Genomic DNA, 23,522 nt, shown 5'->3' on the forward strand with positions numbered 1-23,522 from the left:
CCCCCACACACACTCTCAGGTTTTCCCCCCACACACCTACAGGTCTCCCCCACACACTTCTACAGGTCTCTCCCACACACACCTACAGTTCTCTCCCACACACACTTTCAGTTCTCCCCCACACACACTTACAGGTCTCCCCCACACACTTCTACAGGTCTCTCCCACACACACTTACAGTTCTCTCCCACACACACTTTCAGTTCTCCCACACACACACACACTTAAAGGTCTCCTCCACACACCCCAACAGGTCTCCCCCACACACAATTTCAGGTCTCTCCCACATACACTTACAGGTATCCTCCTCACACACTATCAGGTCTCCCCCACACACACTTACAGGTCTCCCCCACACACACCTACAGGTCTCCTCCACGCACTTCTACAGGTCTCTCCCACATACACCTACAGTTCTCTCCCACACAAATTTTCAGTTCTCCCCCCACACAATTACAGGTCTCCCGCACACACTTACAGGTCTCCCGCACACACTTACAGATCTCACACACACACTTACAGGTCTCCTACACATACTTACAGGTCTCCCCACACACACACTTACAGGTCTTCCACATACACACTTACAGGTCTTCCACACACACTTACATGTCTCCCCCATACACTTACAGGTCTCCCCCACACACTTACAGGACTTCTCCACACACACTTACTGGTGTCTCTCACACATACTTACATGTCTCCCACACACACTTACAGGTCTCCCACACACACTTATAGGTCTCTCCCACACACACTTACAGGTCTCCATCACACACACTTACAGGTCTCCCCCAAACACACACTTACAGGTCTCCTCCACACACACTTATAGGTCTCTCCTCACACACTTATAGGTCTCACACACACACTTATAGGTCTCCCGCACAAACACTAACAGGTCTCCCACACACACTTACAGGTCTCCCCAACACACACTTACAGGTCCCCCCAAAACACTTACAGGTCTCCCCCAAACACACACTTACAGGATTCTCACACACACTTACAGGACTCCCACACACACTTTCAGTTCTCCCCCCACACACTTACAGGTCTCCCACACACACTTACAGGTCTCCCACACACATTTACAGGTCTCCCACACACACCTACAGTTCTCTCCCACACAAATTTTCAGTTCTCCCCTCACACACTTACAGGTCTCCCACACACACTTACAGGTCTCACACACACATTTACAGGTCTCCTACACACCTACAGGTCTCCCACACACTTACAGGTCTCCCACACACACTTACAGGTCTCCCCACACACATACAGGTCTCCCACACACCCTTACAGGTCTCTCCCCCTCACACTTTCAGTTCACCCACCACTCACTTACAGGTCTCCTCACCCACACACTTACAGGTCTCCCACACACACCTACAGGCCTCCCACACACACTTACAACTCTCCCACACACACTTACAGGTCTCCCACACACATTTACATTTCTCCGACACACACTTACAGGTTTCCCCCCACACACTTACAGGTCTCCCCACACACACACAAACTTACAGGTCTTCCACACACACTTACAGCTCTCCCCCACACACACTTACAGCTCTCCCCCACACACACTTACAGCTCTCCCCCACACACACTTACAGGTCTCTCCCCTACAAACACACTTACAGGTCTCCCCCCCACACACTTACAGGTTGTCCCCCGCATACACCTACAGGTCTCTCCCACACACACTTTCAGGTCTCCCCCACTCTCACCTTCAGGTCTCTCCCCCACACACTTACAGGTCTCCTACACACACACTTACAGGTCTCCTACACACACTTACAGCTCTCTCTCCCTCACACTTACAGGTTTCCCCACACAATTACAGCTCTCCCCCCACACACACTTACAGGTCTTTCCCAAACATACTTACAGGTATACCACACACACTTACAGGTCTCCCCCACACACACTTACAGGTCTCCCACACACACACACTTACAGGTCTCCTACACACACTTACAGGTCTCTTCACACACTTACAGGTCTCCCTTTCACACACTTACAGGTCTCTCCCACACACACTTAAAGGTATACCACACACACTTACAGGCCTCCATCACACACATTTACAGGTCTTTCCCACACACTTACAGATCTCTCCCACACACACTTACAGGTCTCCCCCACACACACTTACAGGTCTCCCCCACACACACTTACAGGTCTCCAACACACATTTACAGGTTTCCCCCCACACACACTTACAGGTCTCCCCCCCACACACTTACAGGTCTCCCACACACAATTACAGCTCTCCCACACACAGTTACAGGTATCCCCTACACACACTTACAGCTCTCCTCCACACACACTTACAGTTCTCCCCCCCACACACTTACAGGTTTTCCCCCCACACACACACTTACAGGTCTCCCCCACACACACCTATATGTGTTCCCCATACACACTTACAGGTCTCCCTACACACACACACTTACAGGTCTCCCCCACACTCACCAATATGTGTTCTCCACACACACTTACAGGTACTCCCCCCACACACAAACCTACATGTCATCCTCACACTTACAGCTCTCTCTACACACTTACATCTCTCTTCCACACACACTTGCAGGTCTTCCCCCTCAACACACACTTACAGGTCTCCCCCACACACACTTTCAGGTCTCTCTCACATACATATACAGGTATCCCCCCAACACACTTTCAAGTCTCCCCCACACTCACTTACAGGTCTCCCCTTCACACTTACAGGTCTCCCCCACACACACTTACAGGTCTCTCCCACACACACTTACAGGTATACCACACACACTTACAGGTCTCCCACACACACACTAACAGGTCTCCTACACACACTTACAGCTCTCTCGCCCACACATTTACAGGTCTCCCCACACATTTACAGATCTCCCCCACACACACTTACAGGTCTCTCCCACACACACATACAAGTATTCAACACACACCTATAGATCTCTCTCACACACACTTAGAGGTCTCCCCTACACACACTTACAGGTCTCCCCCACTTAAACTTACAGGTCTCCTACACACACTTACAGGTATCCCCCCACACATTTACAGGTCTCCCCCACACACACTTACAGGTCTCCCACACACACTTACAGGTCTCCCACACACAATTACAGCTCTCCCCAACACACACTTACAGGTCTTCTCCCCCCCCCCCACACACATTTACATGTGTCCTCCACACACACTCTCAGGTCTCCCCCCCTCACACCTACAGGTCTCCCCCACACACTTCTACAGTTCTCTCCCACACACACTTTCAGTTCTCCCCACACACACTTACAGGTCTCCCCCACACACTTCTACAGGTCTCTCCCACACACACCTACAGTTCTCTCCCACACACACTTTCAGTTCTCCCACACACACACACTTACAGGTCTCCTCCAAACACCCCAACAGGTCTCCCCCAGACACACTTTCAGGTCTCTCCCACATACACTTACAGGTATCGCCCTCACACACTTTCAGGTCTCCCCCACACACACCTACAGGTTTCATCCACACACTTCTACAGGTCTCTCCCACACACACCTACAGTTCTCTCCCACACAAATTTTCAGTTCTCTCCCACACAAATTTTCAGTTCTCCCCCACACACTTACAGGTCTCCCACACACACTTACAGGTCTCCCTCACACACACTTACAGGTCTCCGCCACACACACTTACAGGTCTCCAACACACACTTACAGGTTTCCCCCCACACACACTTACAGGTCTCCCCCCCCCACACACTTACAGGTCTCCCACACACAATTACAGCTCTCCCACACACAGTTACAGGTATCCCCTACACACACTTACAGCTCTCCTCCACACACACTTACAGTTCTCCCCCCACACACTTACAGGTTTCCCCCCCACACACACACTTACAGGTCTCCCCCACACACACCTATATGTGTTCCCCATACACACTTACAGGTCTCCCTACACACACACACTTACAGGTCTCCCCCACACTCACCAATATGTGTTCTCCACACACACTTACAGGTACTTCCCCCACACACAAACCTACATGTCATCCTCACACTTACAGCTCTCTCCACACACTTACATCTCTCTTCCACACACACTTGCAGGTCTTCCCCCTCAACACACACTTACAGGTCTCCCCCACACACACTTTCAGGTCTCTCTCACATACATATACAGGTATCCCCCCAACACACTTTCAAGTCTCCCCCACACACACTTACAGGTCTCCCCTACACACTTACAGGTCTCCCCCACACACACTTACAGGTATACCACACACACTTACAGGTCTCCCACACACACACTAACAGGTCTCCTACACACACTTACAGCTCTCTCGCCCACACATTTACAGGTCTCCCCACACATTTACAGATCTCCCCCACACACACTTACAGGTCTCTCCCACACACACATACAAGTATTCAACACACACTTATAGATCTCTCTCACACACACTTAGAGGTCTCCCCTACATACACTTACAGGTCTCCCCCACTTAAACTTACAGGTCTCCTACACACACTTACAGGTATCCCCCCACACATTTACAGGTCTCCCCCACACACACTTACAGGTCTCCCACAAACACTTACAGGTCTCCCACACACAATTACAGCTCTCCCCCACACACACTTACAGGTCTTCTCCCCCCCCCCACACACACATTTACATGTCTCCTCCACACACACTCTCAGGTCTCCCCCCCACACACCTACAGGTCTCCCCCACACACTTCTACAGTTCTCTCCCACACACACTTTCAGTTCTCCCCCACACACACTTACAGGTCTCCCCACACACTTCTACAGGTCTCTCCCACACACACCTACAGTTCTCTCCCACACACACTTTCAGTTCTCCCACACACACACACTTACAGGTCTCCTCCAAACACCCCAACAGGTCTCCCCCAGACACACTTTCAGGTCTCTCCCACATACACTTACAGGTATCGCCCTCACACACTTTCAGGTCTCCCCCACACACACCTACAGGTCTCCTCCACACACTTCTACAGGTCTCTCCCACATACACCTACAGTTCTCTCTAACACAAATTTTCAGTTCTCCCCCCACACACTTACAGGTCTCTTACACACACTTACAGGTCTTCCTCACACACTTACAGGTCTCCCACACACACTTACAGGTCTCTTCACACACTTACAGGTCTCCCACACACCCTTACAGGTCTCTCCCTCTCACACTTTCAGTTCTCCCACCACACACTTACTGGTCTCCCCCACACACTTACAGGTCTTCCCCACACACACTTACTGGTGTCTCTCACACATACTTACATGTCTCCCACACACACTTACAGGTCTCCCACACACACTTATAGGTCTCTCCCACACACACTTACAGGTCTCCATCACACACACTTACAGGTGTCCCTCAAACACAGACTTACAGGTTTCCTCCAAACACACTTATAGGTCTCCCCTCACACACTTACAGGTCTCACACACACACTTATAGGTCTCCCACACACACACTAACAGGTCTCCCACACACACTTACAGGTCTCCCCAACACACACTTACAGGTCCCCTAAAAACACTTACAGGTCTTCCCCAAACACACACTTACAGGTCTCCCACACACACTTATAGGTCTCTCCCACACACACTTACAGGTCTCCATCACACACACTTACAGGTCTCCCTCAAACACACACTTACAGGTTTCCTCCACACACACTTATAGGTCTCCCCTCACATACTTACAGGTCTCACACACACACTTATAGGTCTCCCACACACACACTAACAGGACTCCCACACACACCTGCAGGTCTCTCCCACACACACTTACAGGTCTCCCACACACACTTACAGGCCTCTTCGACACACACTTATAGGTCTCTCCGACACACTCCCACACACAAAATTACAGGTCTCCCCCACACACTTTCAGGTCACTCCCACACACACACTTACAGGTCTCTCCCACACACACTTTCAGTTCTCCCCCCAACACTTACAGCTCTCCCCCACACACACTTACAGCTCTCCCCCACACACACTTACAGCTCTCCCCCACACACACTTACAGGTCTCTCCCCTACAAACACACTTACGGGTCTCCCCCCCACACACTTACAGGTTGTCCCCCGCATACACCTACAGGTCTCTCCCACACACACTTTCAGGTCTCCCCCACTCTCACCTTCAGGTCTCTCCCCCACACACTTACAGGTCTCCTACACACACACTTACAGGTCTCCTACACACACTTACAGCTCTCTCTCCCTCACACTTACAGGTTTCCCCACACAATTACAGCTCTCCCCCCACACACACTTACAGGTCTTTCCCAAACATACTTACAGGTATACCACACACACTTACAGGTCTCCCCCACACACACTTACAGGTCTCCCACACACACACACTTACAGGTCTCCTACACACACTTACAGGTCTCTTCACACACTTACAGGTCTCCCCCTCACACACATTTACAGGTCTCTCCCATACACTTACAGATCTCTCCCACACACACTTACAGGTCTCCCCCACACACAGTTACAGGTCTCCCCCAAACACACTTACAGGTCTCCCACACACACTCACAGGTATCTCCCACACACATTTACAGGTCTCTCCCACACACTTACAGATCTCTCCCACACACACTTACAGGTCTCCCCCACACACAGTTACAGGTCTCTCCCACACACACTTACAGGTCTCCCACACACACTTACAGCTCTCCCAGACAAAGTTACAGGTATCCCCTACACACACTTACAGCTTTGCTCCACACACACTTACTGTTCTCCCCCACACACAATTACAGGTCTCCCCCCCACACACACACTTACAGGTCTCCCCCACACACACCAATATGTGTTCTCCACACACACTTACAGGTACTCCCCCACACACAAACCTAAATGTCTTCCTCACACTTACAGCTCTCTCCACACATTTACAGCTCTCCTCCACACACACTTGCAGGTCTTCCCCCCCAACACACACTTACAGGTCTCTCCCACATACTTACAGGTCTCTCTCACACACACGTTCAGGTCTCCACCACACACACCTATATGTGTTCCCCACACACATTTACAGGTCTCCCCCACACACACTTTCAGGTCTCTCTCACATACACATACAGGTATCCCACCACACACACTTTCAGGTCTCCCCCACACACACACTTACAGGTCTCCTCCACACATACCTACAAGTTTCCTCCCCACCCACACTTACATGTCTCCCCCACACACACTTACAGGTCTCCCCCACACACTTACAGGTCTCCCCCCCACACACCTACAGGTCTCTCCCTCACACACCTTCAGATCTCTCCCACACAGACTTTCAGGTCTTCCCCACACACACTTTCAGAACTCTCTCACACACACTTACAGGTCTCCCTGCACACACAAACTTACAGGTCTTCCACACACATACATACAGGTCTTTCACACACACAAACTTACAGGTCTTCCACACACATACATACAGGTCTTTCACACACACTTACAGGTCACCCTCCACTCACTTACAGGTCTCCCCCACACACTTACAGCGCCCCCCCCCCACTCACACACCTAGAAGTCTCCCTCACACACTTACAACTCTCCCCCACACACACTTACAGCTCACCCCCACACACACTTACAGCTCTCTCCCACACACACACTTACAGGTCTCCCCCACACACTTACAGGTCTCCCCCCCACACACCTACAGGTCTCTCCCTCACACACCTTCAGATCTCTCCCACACAGACTTTCAGGTCTTCCCCACACACACTTTCAGAACTCTCTCACACACACTTACAGGTCTCCCTGCACACACAAACTTACAGGTCTTCCACACACATACATACAGGTCTTTCACACACACAAACTTACAGGTCTTCCACACACATACATACAGGTCTTTCACACACACTTACAGGTCACCCTCCACTCACTTACAGGTCTCCCCCACACACTTACAGCGCCCCCCCCCCACTCACACACCTAGAAGTCTCCCTCACACACTTACAGCTCTCCCCCACACACACTTACAGCTCACCCCCACACACACTTACAGCTCTCTCCCACACACACACTTTCAGGTCTCCCCCCACACACACACCTACAGGGTTCTCACCCCCACACACTTACAGGTCTCTCCCACACACACCTACAGGTCTCTCCCACAAACACTTTCAGGTCTCCCCCACACACACCTTCAGGTCTCTCGCCCACACACTTACAGGTCTCCCACACACACACCTACAAGTCTCCTACACACACTTACAGGTCTCCCCCACACACACTTACAGGTCTCTCCCACACACACTTACAGGTCTCCCCGACACACACTTACAGGTCTCCCACACACACACACTTACAGGTCTCCTACACACACTTACAGCTCTCTTTCCTACACACTTACAGGTCTCCTCACACACTTACAGGTCTTCCCCTCACACACTTACAAGGCACCCCCCACACACACTTACAGGTCTCCCACACAAACTTACAGGTATCCCACACACACACGTACAGGTCTCCCCCCACACACTTACAGGTCTCCCAAACACACTTACAGGTCCCCCACACACACATACAGGTCTCCCACACACACTTTCAGGTATCCCCCACACACACTTACAGGTCTCCCAAACACACTTAGAGGTCTCCCAAACACACTTACAGGTCTCCCACACACAGTTACATGTATCCCCTACACACACTTACAGCTCTCCCAAACACACACATACAGCTCTCCCCCACACACACTTACAGGTCTCCCCCCCCACACACACACTTACAGGTCTCCCCGACACACACCTACAGGTGTTCCCCACACACACTTACAGGACTTCCCCCCACACACACACCTACATGTCTTCCTCACACTTACAGCTCTCCCCCACACAGTTACAGGTCTTCCCCCACACACACTTACAGGTCTCCCCCACACACACTTACAGGTCTCCCCCCACACACTTACAGGTGTCCCCCACACACATTTTCAGATCTCTCTCACATACACTTACAGGTATCCCCCACACACACTTTCAGGTCTCACCCACACGCACCTACAGGTCTCCTCAACACATACCTACAGGTTTCCACCCACACATACTTACAGGTCTCCCCCACACACACTTGCAGGTCTCCCCCCCACACACTTACAGGTCTCCCCCACACACACCTTCAGATCTCTTCCACACACACTTTCAGGTCTTCGCCACATACACTTTCAGGTCTCTCCCACAGACACTTACGGGTCTCTCCCACACACACTTTCAGTTCTCCCCCACACACTCACAGGTCTCCCACACACGCTTAAAGGTCTCCCACACACACTTATAGGTCTCCGACACACACTTACAGGTCTCCCCCCACACACTTACAGGTCTTCCCACACACACACTTACACGTCTCTCCCACACACACTTACAAGTATTCCACACACACTTATAGATCTCTCCCACAAACACTTAGAGGACTCCCCCTACACACACTTACAGGTCTCCCCCACTTAAACTTACAGGTCTCCTACACACACTTACAGGTATCCCCCCACACACTTACAGGTCTCCCCCACACACACTTACAGGTCTCCCACACACACTTACAGGTCTCCTACACACAATTACAGCTCTCCCCTCACACACTTACAGGACTTCTCCATCCCCCACACACACATTACACAGGTCTCCCCCACACACACTCTCAGGTTTTCCCCCCACACACCTACAGGTCTCCCCCACACACTTCTAAAGGTCTCTCCCACACACACCTACAGTTCTCTCCCACACACACTTTCAGTTCTCCCCCACACACACTTACAGGTCTCCCCCACACACTTCTACAGGTCTCTCCCACACACACTTACAGTTCTCTCCCACACACACTTTCAGTTCTCCCACACACACACACACTTAAAGGTCTCCTCCACACACCCCAACAGGTCTCCCCTACACACAATTTCAGGTCTCTCCCACATACACTTACAGGTATCCTCCTCACACACTATCAGGTCTCCCCCACACACACTTACAGGTCTCCCCCACATACACCTACAGGTCTCCTCCACGCACTTCTACAGGTCTCTCCCACATACACCTACAGTTCTCTCCCACACAAATTTTCAGTTCTCCCCCCACACAATTACAGGTCTCCCGCACACACTTCCAGGTCTCCCGCACACACTTACAGATCTCACACACACACTTACAGGTCTCCTACACGTACTTACAGGTCTCCCCACACACACACTTACAGGTCTTCCACATACACACTTACAGGTCTTCCACACACACTTACATGTCTCCCCCATACACTTACAGGTCTCCCCCACACACTTACAGGACTTCTCCACACACACTTACTGGTGTCTCTCACTCATACTTACATGTCTCCCACACACACTTACAGGTCTCCCACACACACTTATAGGTCTCTCCCACACACACTTACAGGTCTCCATCACACACACTTACAGGTCTCCCCCAAACACACACTTACAGGTCTCCTCCACACACACTTATAGGTCTCTCCTCACACACTTATAGGTCTCACACACACACTTATAGGTCTCCCGCACACACACTAACAGGTCTCCCACACACACTTACAGGTCTCCCCAACACACACTTACAGGTCCCCCCAAAACACTTACAGGTCTCCCCCAAACACACACTTACAGGTTTCTCACACACACTTACAGGACTCCCACACACACTTTCAGTTCTCCCCCCACACACTTACAGGTCTCCCACACACACTTACAGGTCTCCCACACACATTTACAGGTCTCCGACACACACTTACAGGTCTCCCCCCACACACAAACTTACAGGTCTTCCACACACACTTACAGCTCTCCCCCACACACACTTACAGCTCTCCCCCACACACACACTTACAGCTCTCCCTCACAGACACTTACAGGTCTCTCCCCCACACACACACTTACAGGTCTCCACCCCACACACTTACAGTTTGTCTCCCACATACACCTACAGGTCTCTCCCACACACACTTTCAGGTCTCCCCCACACACACTTACAGGTCTCCCCAACACACACCTACAGGTCTCCTCCACGCACTTCTACAGGTCTCTCCCACACACACCTACAGTTCTCTCCCACACAAATTTTCAGTTCTCCCCTCACACACTTACAGGTCTCCCACACACACACTTACAGGTCTCCCCACACACTTACAGGTCTCCCACACACCCTTACAGGTCTCTCCCCCTCACACTTTCAGTTCACCCACCACTCACTTACAGGTCTCCTCACCCACACACTTACAGGTCTCCCACACACACCTACAGGCCTCCCACACACACTTACAAGTCTCCCACACACACTTACAGGTCTCCCACACACATTTACATTTCTCCGACACACACTTACAGGTTTCCCCATACACACTTACAGGTCTCCCCACACACACACAAACTTACAGGTCTTCCACACACACTTACAGCTCTCCCCCACACACACTTACAGCTCTCACCCACACACACTTACAGCTCTCCCCCACACACACTTACAGGTCTCTACCCTACAAACACACTTACAGGTCTCCCCCCCACACACTTACAGGTTGTCCCCCGCATACACCTACAGGTCACTCCCACACACACTTTCAGGTCTCCCCCACTCTCACCTTCAGGTCTCTCCCCCACACACTTACAGGTCTCCTACACACACACTTACAGATCTCCTACACACACTTACAGCTCTCTCTCCCTCACACTTACAGGTTTCCCCACACAATTACAGCTCTCCCCCCACACACACTTACAGGTCTTTCCCAAACATACTTACAGGTATACCACACACACTTACAGGTCTCCCCCACACACACTTACAGGTCTCCCACACACACACACTTACAGGTCTCCTACACACACTTACAGGTCTCTTCACACACTTACAGGTCTCCCTTTCAAACACTTTCAGGTCTCTCCCACACACACTTAAAGGTATACCACACACACTTACAGGCCTCCATCACACACATTTACAGGTCTCTCCCACACACTTACAGATCTCTCCCACACACACTTACAGGTCTCCCCCACACACACTTACAGGTCTCCCCCACACACACTTACAGGTCTCCAACACACACTTACAGGTTTCCCTCCACACACACTTACAGGCCTCCCCCCCACACACTTACAGGTCTCCCACACACAATTACAGCTCTCCCACACACAGTTACAGGTATCCCCTACACACACTTACAGCTCTCCTCCACACACACTTACAGTTCTCCCCCCACACACTTACAGGTTTTCCCCCCACACACACACTTACAGGTCTCCCCCACACACACCTGTATGTGTTCCCCATACACACTTACAGGTCTCCCTACACACACACACTTACAGGTCTCCCCCACACTCACCAATATGTGTTTTCCACACACACTTACAGGTACTCCCCCCACACACAAACCTACATGTCATCCTCACACTTACAGCTCTCTCCACACACTTACATCTCTCTTCCACACACACTTGCAGGTCTTCCCCCTCAACACACACTTACAGGTCTCCCCCAGACACACTTTCAGGTCTCTCCCACATACACTTACAGGTATCGCCCTCACACACTTTCAGGTCTCCCCCACACACACCTACAGGTCTCCTCCACACACTTCTACAGGTCTCTCCCACACACACCTACAGTTCTCTCTAACACAAATTTTCAGTTCTCCCCCCACACACTTACAGGTCTCTTACACACACTTACAGGTCTCCCTCACACACTTACAGGTCTCCCACACACACTTACAGGTCTCCTCACACACTTACAGGTCTCCCACACACCCTTACAGGTCTCTCCCTCTCACACTTTCAGTTCTCCCACCACACACTTACTGGTCTCCCCCACACACTTACAGGTCTTCCCCACACACACTTACTGGTGTCTCTCACACGTACATACATGTCTCCCACACACACTTACAGGTCTCCCACACACACTTATAGGTCTCTCCCACACACACTTACAGGTCTCCATCACACACACTTACAGGTGTCCCTCAAACACAGACTTACAGGTTTCCTCCAAACACACTTATAGGTCTCCCCTCACACACTTACAGGTCTCACACACACACTTATAGGTCTCCCACACACACACTAACAGGTCTCCCACACACACTTACAGGTCTCCCCAACACACACTTACAGGTCCCCTAAAAACACTTACAGGTCTCCCCCAAACACACACTTACAGGTCTCCCACACACACTTATAGGTCTCTCCCACACACACTTACAGGTCTCCATCACACACACTTACAGGTCTCCCTCAAACACACACTTACAGGTTTCCTCCACACACACTTATAGGTCTCCCCTCACACACTTACAGGTCTCACACACACACTTATAGGTCTCCCACACACACACTAACAGGACTCCCACACACACTTGCAGGTCTCTCCCACACACACTTACAGGTCTCCCACACACACTTACAGGTCTCCCACACACACTTACAGGCCTCTCCGACACACACTTATAGGTCTCTCCGACACACTCCCACACACAAAATTACAGGTCTCCCCCACACACTTTCAGGTCACTCCCACACACACACTTACAGGTCTCTCCCACACACACTTTCAGTTCTCCCCCCAACACTTACAGCTCTCCCCCACACACACTTACAGCTCTCCCCCACACACACTTACAGCTCTCCCCCACACACACTTACAGGTCTCTCCCCTACAAAGACACTTACAGGTCTCCCCCCCACACACTTACAGGTTGTCCCCCGCATACACCTACAGGTCTCTCCCACACACACTTTCAGGTCTCCCCCACTCTCACCTTCAGGTCTCTCCCCCACACACTTACAGGTCTCCTACACACACACTTACAGGTCTCCTACACACACTTACAGCTCTCTCTCCCTCACACTTACAGGTTTCCCCACACAATTACAGCTCTCCCCCCACACACACTTACAGGTCTTTCCCAAACATACTTACAAGTCTACCACACACACTTACAGGTCTCCCCCACACACACTTACAGGTCTCCCACACACACACACACTTACAGGTCTCCTACACACACTTACAGGTCTCTTCACACACTTACAGGTCTCCCCCTCACACACATTTACAGGTCTCTCCCATACACTTACAGATCTCTCCCACACACACTTACAGGTCTCCCCCACACACAGTTACAGGTCTCCCCCAAACACACTTACAGGTCTCCCACACACACTCACAGGTATCTCCCATACACATTTACAGGTCTCTCCCACACACTTACAGATCTCTCCCACACACACTTACAGGTCTCCCCCACACACAGTTACAGGTCTCTCCCACACACACTTTCAGGTCTCCCACACACACTTACAGCTCTCCCAGACAAAGTTACAGGTATCCCCTACACACACTTACAGCTTTGCTCCACACACACTTACTGTTCTCCCCCACACACAATTACAGGTCTCCCCCCCACACACACACTTACAGGTCTCCCCCACACACACCTATATGTGTTCCCCACACACACTTACAGGTCTCCCCCCACAAACACACTTACAGGTCTCCCCCACACACACCAATATGTGTTCTCCACACACACTTACAGGTACTCCCCCACACACAAACCTAAATGTCTTCCTCACACTTACAGCTCTCTCCACACACTTACAGCTCTCCTCCAGACACACTTGCAGGTCTTCCCCCCCAACACACACTTACAGGTCTCTCCCACATACTTACAGGTCTCTCTCACACACACGTACAGGTCTCCCCCCACACACACCTATATGTGTTCCCCACACACATTTACAGGTCTCCCCCACACACACTTTCAGGTCTCTCTCACATACACATACAGGTATCCCACCACACACACTTTCAGGTCTCCCCCACACACACACTTACAGGTCTCCTCCACACATACCTACAAGTTTCCTCCCACCCACACTTACATGTCTCCCCCACACACACTTACAGGTCTCCCCCACACACTTACAGGTCTCCCCCCCACACACCTACAGGTCTCTCCCTCACACACCTTCAGATCTCTCCCACACAGACTTTCAGGTCTTCCCCACACACACTTTCAGAACTCTCTCACACACACTTACAGGTCTCCCTGCACACACAAACTTACAGGTCTTCCACACACATACATACAGGTCTTTCACACACACAAACTTACAGGTCTTCCACACACATACATACAGGTCTTTCACACACACTTACAGGTCACCCTCCACTCACTTACAGGTCTCCCCCACACACTTACAGCGCCCCCCCCCCCCACTCACACACCTAGAAGTCTCCCTCACACACTTACAGCTCTACCCCACACACACTTACAGGTATCCCCCACACACACTTACAGGTCTCCCAAACACACTTAGAGGTCTCCCAAACACACTTACAGGTCTCCCACACACAGTTACATGTATCCCCTACACACACTTACAGCTCTCTCCAACACACACATACAGCTCTCCCCCACACACACTTACAGGTCTCCCCCCCACACACACACTTACAGGTCTCCCCGACACACACCTACAGGTGTTCCCCACACACACTTACAGGACTTCCCCCCACACACACACCTACATGTCTTCCTCACACTTACAGCTCTCCCCCACACAGTTACAGGTCTTCCCCCACACACACTTACAGGTCTCCCCCACACACACTTACAGGTCTCCCCCCACACACTTACAGGTGTCCCCCACACACATTTTCAGATCTCTCTCACATACACTTACAGGTATCCCCCACACACACTTTCAGGTCTCACCCACACGCACCTACAGGTCTCCTCAACACATACCTACAGGTTTCCACCCACACATACTTACAGGTCTCCCCCACACACACTTGCAGGTCTCCCCCCCACACACTTACAGGTCTCCCCCACACACACCTTCAGATCTCTTCCACACACACTTTCAGGTCTTCGCCACATACACTTTCAGGTCTCTCCCACAGACACTTACGGGTCTCTCCCACACACACTTTCAGTTCTCCCCCACACACTCACAGGTCTCCCACACACGCTTAAAGGTCTCCCACACACACTTATAGGTCTCCGACACACACTTACAGGTCTCCCCCCACACACTTACAGGTCTTCCCACACACACACTTACACGTCTCTCCCACATACACTTACAAGTATTCCACACACACTTATAGATCTCTCCCACAAACACTTAGAGGACTCCCCCTACACACACTTACAGGTCTCCCCCACTTAAACTTACAGGTCTCCTACACACACTTACAGGTATCCCCCCACACACTTACAGGTCTCCCCCACACACACTTACAGGTCTCCCACACACACTTACAGGTCTCCTACACACAATTACAGCTCTCCCCTCACACACTTACAGGACTTCTCCATCCCCCACACACACATTACACAGGTCTCCCCCACACACACTCTCAGGTTTTCCCCCCACACACCTACAGGTCTCCCCCACACACTTCTACAGGTCTCTCCCACACACACCTACAGTTCTCTCCCACACACACTTTCAGTTCTCCCCCACACACACTTACAGGTCTCCCCCACACACTTCTACAGGTCTCTCCCACACACACTTACAGTTCTCTCCCACACACACTTTCAGTTCTCCCACACACACACACACTTAAAGGTCTCCTCCACACACCCCAACAGGTCTCCCCTACACACAATTTCAGGTCTCTCCCACATACACTTACAGGTATCCTCCTCACACACTATCAGGTCTCCCCCACACACACTTACAGGTCTCCCCCACATACACCTACAGGTCTCCTCCACGCACTTCTACAGGTCTCTCCCACATACACCTACAGTTCTCTCCCACACAAATTTTCAGTTCTCCCCCCACACAATTACAGGTCTCCCGCACACACTTACAGGTCTCCCGCACACACTTACAGATCTCACACACACACTTACAGGTCTCCTACACATACTTACAGGTCTCCCCACACACACACTTACAGGTCTTCCACATACACACTTACAGGTCTTCAACACACACTTACATGTCTCCCCCATACACTTACAGGTCTCCCCCACACACTTACAGGACTTCTCCACACACACTTACTGGTGTCTCTCACACATACTTACATGTCTCCCACACACACTTACAGGTCTCCCACACACACTTATAGGTCTCTCCCACACACACTTACAGGTCTCCCCCAAACACACACTTACAGGTCTCCTCCACACACACTTATAGGTCTCTCCTCACACACTTATAGGTCTCACACACACACTTATAGGTCTCCCGCACACACACTAACAGGTCTCCCACACACACTTACAGGTCTCCCCAACACACACTTACAGGTCCCCCCAAAACACTTACAGGTCTCCCCGAAACACACACTTACAGGTTTCTCACACACACTTACAGGGCTCCCACACACACTTTCAGTTCTCCCCCCACACACTTACAGGTCTCCCACACACACTTACAGGTCTCCCACACACATTTACAGGTCTCCGACACACACTTACAGGTCTCCCCCCACACACAAACTTACAGGTCTTCCACACACACTTACAGCTCTCCCCCACACACACTTACAGCTCTCCCCCACACACACACTTACAGCTCTCCCTCACAGACACTTACAGGTCTCTCCCCCACACACACACTTACAGGTCTCCACCCCTCACACTTACAGTTTGTCTCCCACATACACCTACAGGTCTCTCCCACACACACTTTCAGGTCTCCCCCACACACACTTACAGGTCTCCCCAACACACACCTACAGGTCTCCTCCACGCACTTCTACAGGTCTCTCCCACACACACCTACAGTTCTCTCCCACACAAATTTTAAGTTCTCCCCTCACACACTTACAGGTCTCCCACACACACTTAAAGGTCTCCCCACACACTTACAGGTCTCCCACACACCCTTACAGGTCTCTCCCCCTCACACTTTCAGTTCACCCACCACTCACTTACAGGTCTCCTCACCCACACACTTACAGGTCTCCCACACACACCTACAGGCCTCCCACACACACTTACAAGTCTCCCACACACACTTACAGGTCTCCCACACACATTTACATTTCTCCGACACACACTTACAGGTTTCCCCCCACACACTTACAGGTCTCCCCACACACACACAAACTTACAGGTCTTCCACACACACTTACAGCTCTCCCCCACACACACTTACAGCTCTCCCCCACACACACTTACAGCTCTCCCCCACACACACTTACAGGTCTCTCCCCTACAAACACACTTACAGGTCTCCCCCCCACACACTTACAGGTTGTCCCCCGCATACACCTACAGGTCTCTCCCACACACACTTTCAGGTCTCCCCCACTCTCACCTTCAGGTCTCTCCCCCACACACTTACAGGTCTCCTACACACACACTTACAGATCTCCTACACACACTTACAGCTCTCTCTCCCTCACACTTACAGGTTTCCCCACACAATTACAGCTCTCCCCCCACACACACTTACAGGTCTTTCCCAAACATACTTACAGGTATACCACACACACTTACAGGTCTCCCCCACATACACCTACAGGTCTCTCCCACACACACTTTCAGGTCTCCCCCACACACACTTACAGGTCTCCCCAACACACACCTACAGGTCTCCTCCACGCACTTCTACAGGTCTCTCCCACACACACCTACAGTTCTCTCCCACACAAATTTTCAGTTCTCCCCTCACACACTTACAGGTCTCCCACACACACTTACAGGTCTCCCCACACACTTACAGGTCTCCCACACACCCTTACAGGTCTCTCCCCCTCACACTTTCAGTTCACCCACCACTCACTTACAGGTCTCCTCACCCACACACTTACAGGTCTCCCACACACACCTACAGGCCTCCCACACACACTTACAAGTCTCCCACACACACTTACAGGTCTCCCACACACATTTACATTTCTCCGACACACACTTACAGGTTTCCCCCCACACACTTACAGGTCTCCCCACACACACACAAACTTACAGGTCTTCCACACACACTTACAGCTCTCCCCCACACACACTTACAGCTCTCCCCCACACACACTTACAGCTCTCCCCCACACACACTTACAGGTCTCTACGCTACAAACACACTTACAGGTCTCCCCCCCACACACTTACAGGTTGTCCCCCGCATACACCTACAGGTCCCTCCCACACACACTTTCAGGTCTCCCCCACTCTCACCTTCAGGTCTCTCCCCCACACACTTACAGGTCTCCTACACACACACTTACAGATCTCCTACACACACTTACAGCTCTCTCTCCCTCACACTTACAGGTTTCCCCACACAATTACAGCTCTCCCCCCACACACACTTACAGGTCTTTCCCAAACATACTTACAGGTATACCACACACACTTACAGGTCTCCCCCACACACACTTACAGGTCTCCCACACACACACACTTACAGGTCTCCTACACACACTTACAGGTCTCTTCACACACTTACAGGTCTCCCTTTCACACACTTTCAGGTCTCTCCCACACACACTTAAAGGTATACCACACACACTTACAGGCCTCCATCACACACATTTACAGGTCTCTCCCACACACTTACAGATCTCTCCCACACACACTTACAGGTCTCCCCCACACACACTTACAGGTCTCCCCCACACACACTTACAGGTCTCCAACACACACTTACAGGTTTCCCTCCACACACACTTACAGGCCTCCCCCCCACACACTTACAGGTCTCCCACACACAATTACAGCTCTCCCACACACAGTTACAGGTATCCCCTACACACACTTACAGCTCTCCTCCACACACACTTACAGTTCTCCCCCCACACACTTACAGGTTTTCCCCCCACACACACACTTACAGGTCTCCCCCACACACACCTGTATGTGTTCCCCATACACACTTACAGGTCTCCCTACACACACACACTTATAGGTCTCCCCCACACTCACCAATATGTGTTCTCCACACACACTTACAGGTACTCCCCCCACACACAAACCTACATGTCATCCTCACACTTACAGCTCTCTCCACACACTTACATCTCTCTTCCACACACACTTGCAGGTCTTCCCCCTCAACACACACTTACAGGTCTCCCCCAGACACACTTTCAGGTCTCTCCCACATACACTTACAGGTATCGCCCTCACACACTTTCAGGTCTCCCCCACACACACCTACAGGTCTCCTCCACACACTTCTACAGGTCTCTCCCACACACACCTACAGTTCTCTCTAACACAAATTTTCAGTTCTCCCCCCACACACTTACAGGTCTCTTACACACACTTACAGGTCTCCCTCACACACTTACAGGTCTCCCACACACACTTACAGGTCTCCTCACACACTTACAGGTCTCCCACACACCCTTACAGGTCTCTCCCTCTCACACTTTCAGTTCTCCCACCACACACTTACTGGTCTCCCCCACACACTTACAGGTCTTCCCCACACACACTTACTGGTGTCTCTCACACGTACTTACATGTCTCCCACACACACTTACAGGTCTCCCACACACACTTATAGGTCTCTCCCACACACACTTACAGGTCTCCATCACACACACTTACAGGTGTCCCTCAAACACAGACTTACAGGTTTCCTCCAAACACACTTATAGGTCTCCCCTCACACACTTACAGGTCTCACACACACACTTATAGGTCTCCCACACACACACTAACAGGTCTCCCACACACACTTACAGGTCTCCCCAACACACACTTACAGGTCCCCTAAAAACACTTACAGGTCTCCCCCAAACACACACTTACAGGTCTCCCACACACACTTATATGTCTCTCCCACACACACTTACAGGTCTCCATCACACACACTTACAGGTCTCCCTCAAACACACACTTACAGGTTTCCTCCACACACACTTATAGGTCTCCCCTCACACACTTACAGGTCTCACACACACACTTATAGGTCTCCCACACACACACTAACAGGACTCCCACACACACTTGCAGGTCTCTCCCACACACACTTACAGGTCTCCCACACACACTTACAGGTCTCCCACACACACTTACAGGCCTCTCCGACACACACTTATAGGTCTCTCCGACACACTCCCACACACAAAATTACAGGTCTCCCCCACACACTTTCAGGTCACTCCCACACACACACTTACAGGTCTCTCCCACACACACTTTCAGTTCTCCCCCCAACACTTACAGCTCTCCCCCACACACACTTACAGCTCTCCCCCACACACACTTACAGCTCTCCCCCACACACACTTACAGGTCTCTCCCCTACAAACACACTTACAGGTCTCCCCCCCACACACTTACAGGTTGTCCCCCGCATACACCTACAGGTCTCTCCCACACACACTTTCAGGTCTCCCCCACTCTCACCTTCAGGTCTCTCCCCCACACACTTACAGGTCTCCTACACACACACTTACAGGTCTCCTACACACACTTACAGCTCTCTCTCCCTCACACTTACAGGTTTCCCCACACAATTACAGCTCTCCCCCCACACACACTTACAGGTCTTTCCCAAACATACTTACAGGTATACCACACACACTTACAGGTCTCCCCCACACACACTTACAGGTCTCCCACACACACACACACTTACAGGTCTCCTACACACACTTACAGGTCTCTTCACACACTTACAGGTCTCCCCCTCACACACATTTACAGGTCTCTCCCATACACTTACAGATCTCTCCCACACACACTTACAGGTCTCCCCCACACACAGTTACAGGTCTCCCCCAAACATACTTACAGGTCTCCCACACACACTCACAGGTATCTCCCATACACATTTACAGGTCTCTCCCACACACTTACAGATCTCTCCCACACACACTTACAGGTCTCCCCCACACACAGTTACAGGTCTCTCCCACACACACTTACAGGTCTCCCACACACACTTACAGCTCTCCCAGACAAAGTTACAGGTATCCCCTACACACACTTACAGCTTTGCTCCACACACACTTACTGTTCTCCCCCACACACAATTACAGGTCTCCCCCCCACACACACACTTACAGGTCTCCCCCACACACACCTATATGTGTTCCCCACACACACTTACAGGTCTCCCCCCACAAACACACTTACAGGTCTCCCCCACACACACCAATATGTGTTCTCCACACACACTTACAGGTACTCCCCCACACACAAACCTAAATGTCTTCCTCACACTTACAGCTCTCTCCACACACTTACAGCTCTCCTCCACACACACTTGCAGGTCTTCCCCCCCAACACACACTTACAGGTCTCTCCCACATACTTACAGGTCTCTCTCACACACACGTACAGGTCTCCCCCCACACACACCTATATGTGTTCCCCACACACATTTACAGGTCTCCCCCACACACACTTTCAGGTCTCTCTCACATACACATACAGGTATCCCACCACACACACTTTCAGGTCTCCCCCACACACACACTTACAGGTCTCCTCCACACATACCTATAAGTTTCCTCCCACCCACACTTACATGTCTCCCCCACACACACTTACAGGTCTCCCCCACACACTTACAGGTCTCCCCCCCCACACACCTACAGGTCTCTCCCTCACACACCTTCAGATCTCTCCCACACAGACTTTCAGGTCTTCCCCACACACACTTTCAGAACTCTCTCACACACACTTACAGGTCTCCCTGCACACACAAACTTACAGGTCTTCCACACACATACATACAGGTCTTTCACACACACAAACTTACAGGTCTTCCACACACATACATACAGGTCTTTCACACACACTTACAGGTCACCCTCCACTCACTTACAGGTCTCCCCTACACACTTACAGCGCCCCCCCCCCACTCACACACCTAGAAGTCTCCCTCACACACTTACAGCTCTCCCCCACACACACTTACAGGTATCCCCCACACACACTTACAGGTCTCCCAAACACACTTAGAGGTCTCCCAAACACACTTACAGGTCTCCCACACACAGTTACATGTATCCCCTACACACACTTACAGTTCTCCCCAACACACACATACAGCTCTCCCCCACACACACTTACAGGTCTCCCCCCCACACACACACAGGTCTCCCCGACACACACCTACAGGTGTTCCCCACACACACTTACAGGACTTCCCCCCACACACACACCTACATGTCTTCCTCACACTTACAGCTCTCCCCCACACAGTTACAGGTCTTCCCCCACACACACTTACAGGTCTCCCCCACACACACTTACAGGTCTCCCCCCACACACTTACAGGTGTCCCCCACACACATTTTCAGATCTCTCTCACATACACTTACAGGTATCCCCCACACACACTTTCAGGTCTCACCCACACGCACCTACAGGTCTCCTCAACACATACCTACAGGTTTCCACCCACACATACTTACAGGTCTCCCCCACACACACTTGCAGGTCTCCCCCCCACACACTTACAGGTCTCCCCCACACACACCTTCAGATCTCTTCCACACACACTTTCAGGTCTTCGC

General features: G+C 51.4%; 1 protein-coding gene across 3 annotated transcripts in view; it reads right to left on the reverse strand.

The window, feature by feature from the left end:
• Nucleotides 1-23,522, reverse strand: part of LOC123765340 (3-galactosyl-N-acetylglucosaminide 4-alpha-L-fucosyltransferase FUT3-like) — a 307,205-nt gene that overhangs the window by 127,811 nt on the left and 155,872 nt on the right. The gene's annotated exons all lie outside the window — the stretch shown is intronic.

This window comes from Procambarus clarkii, chromosome 85 (assembly GCF_040958095.1).
Source record: "Procambarus clarkii isolate CNS0578487 chromosome 85, FALCON_Pclarkii_2.0, whole genome shotgun sequence".
NCBI lineage: Eukaryota > Metazoa > Arthropoda > Malacostraca > Decapoda > Cambaridae > Procambarus > Procambarus clarkii.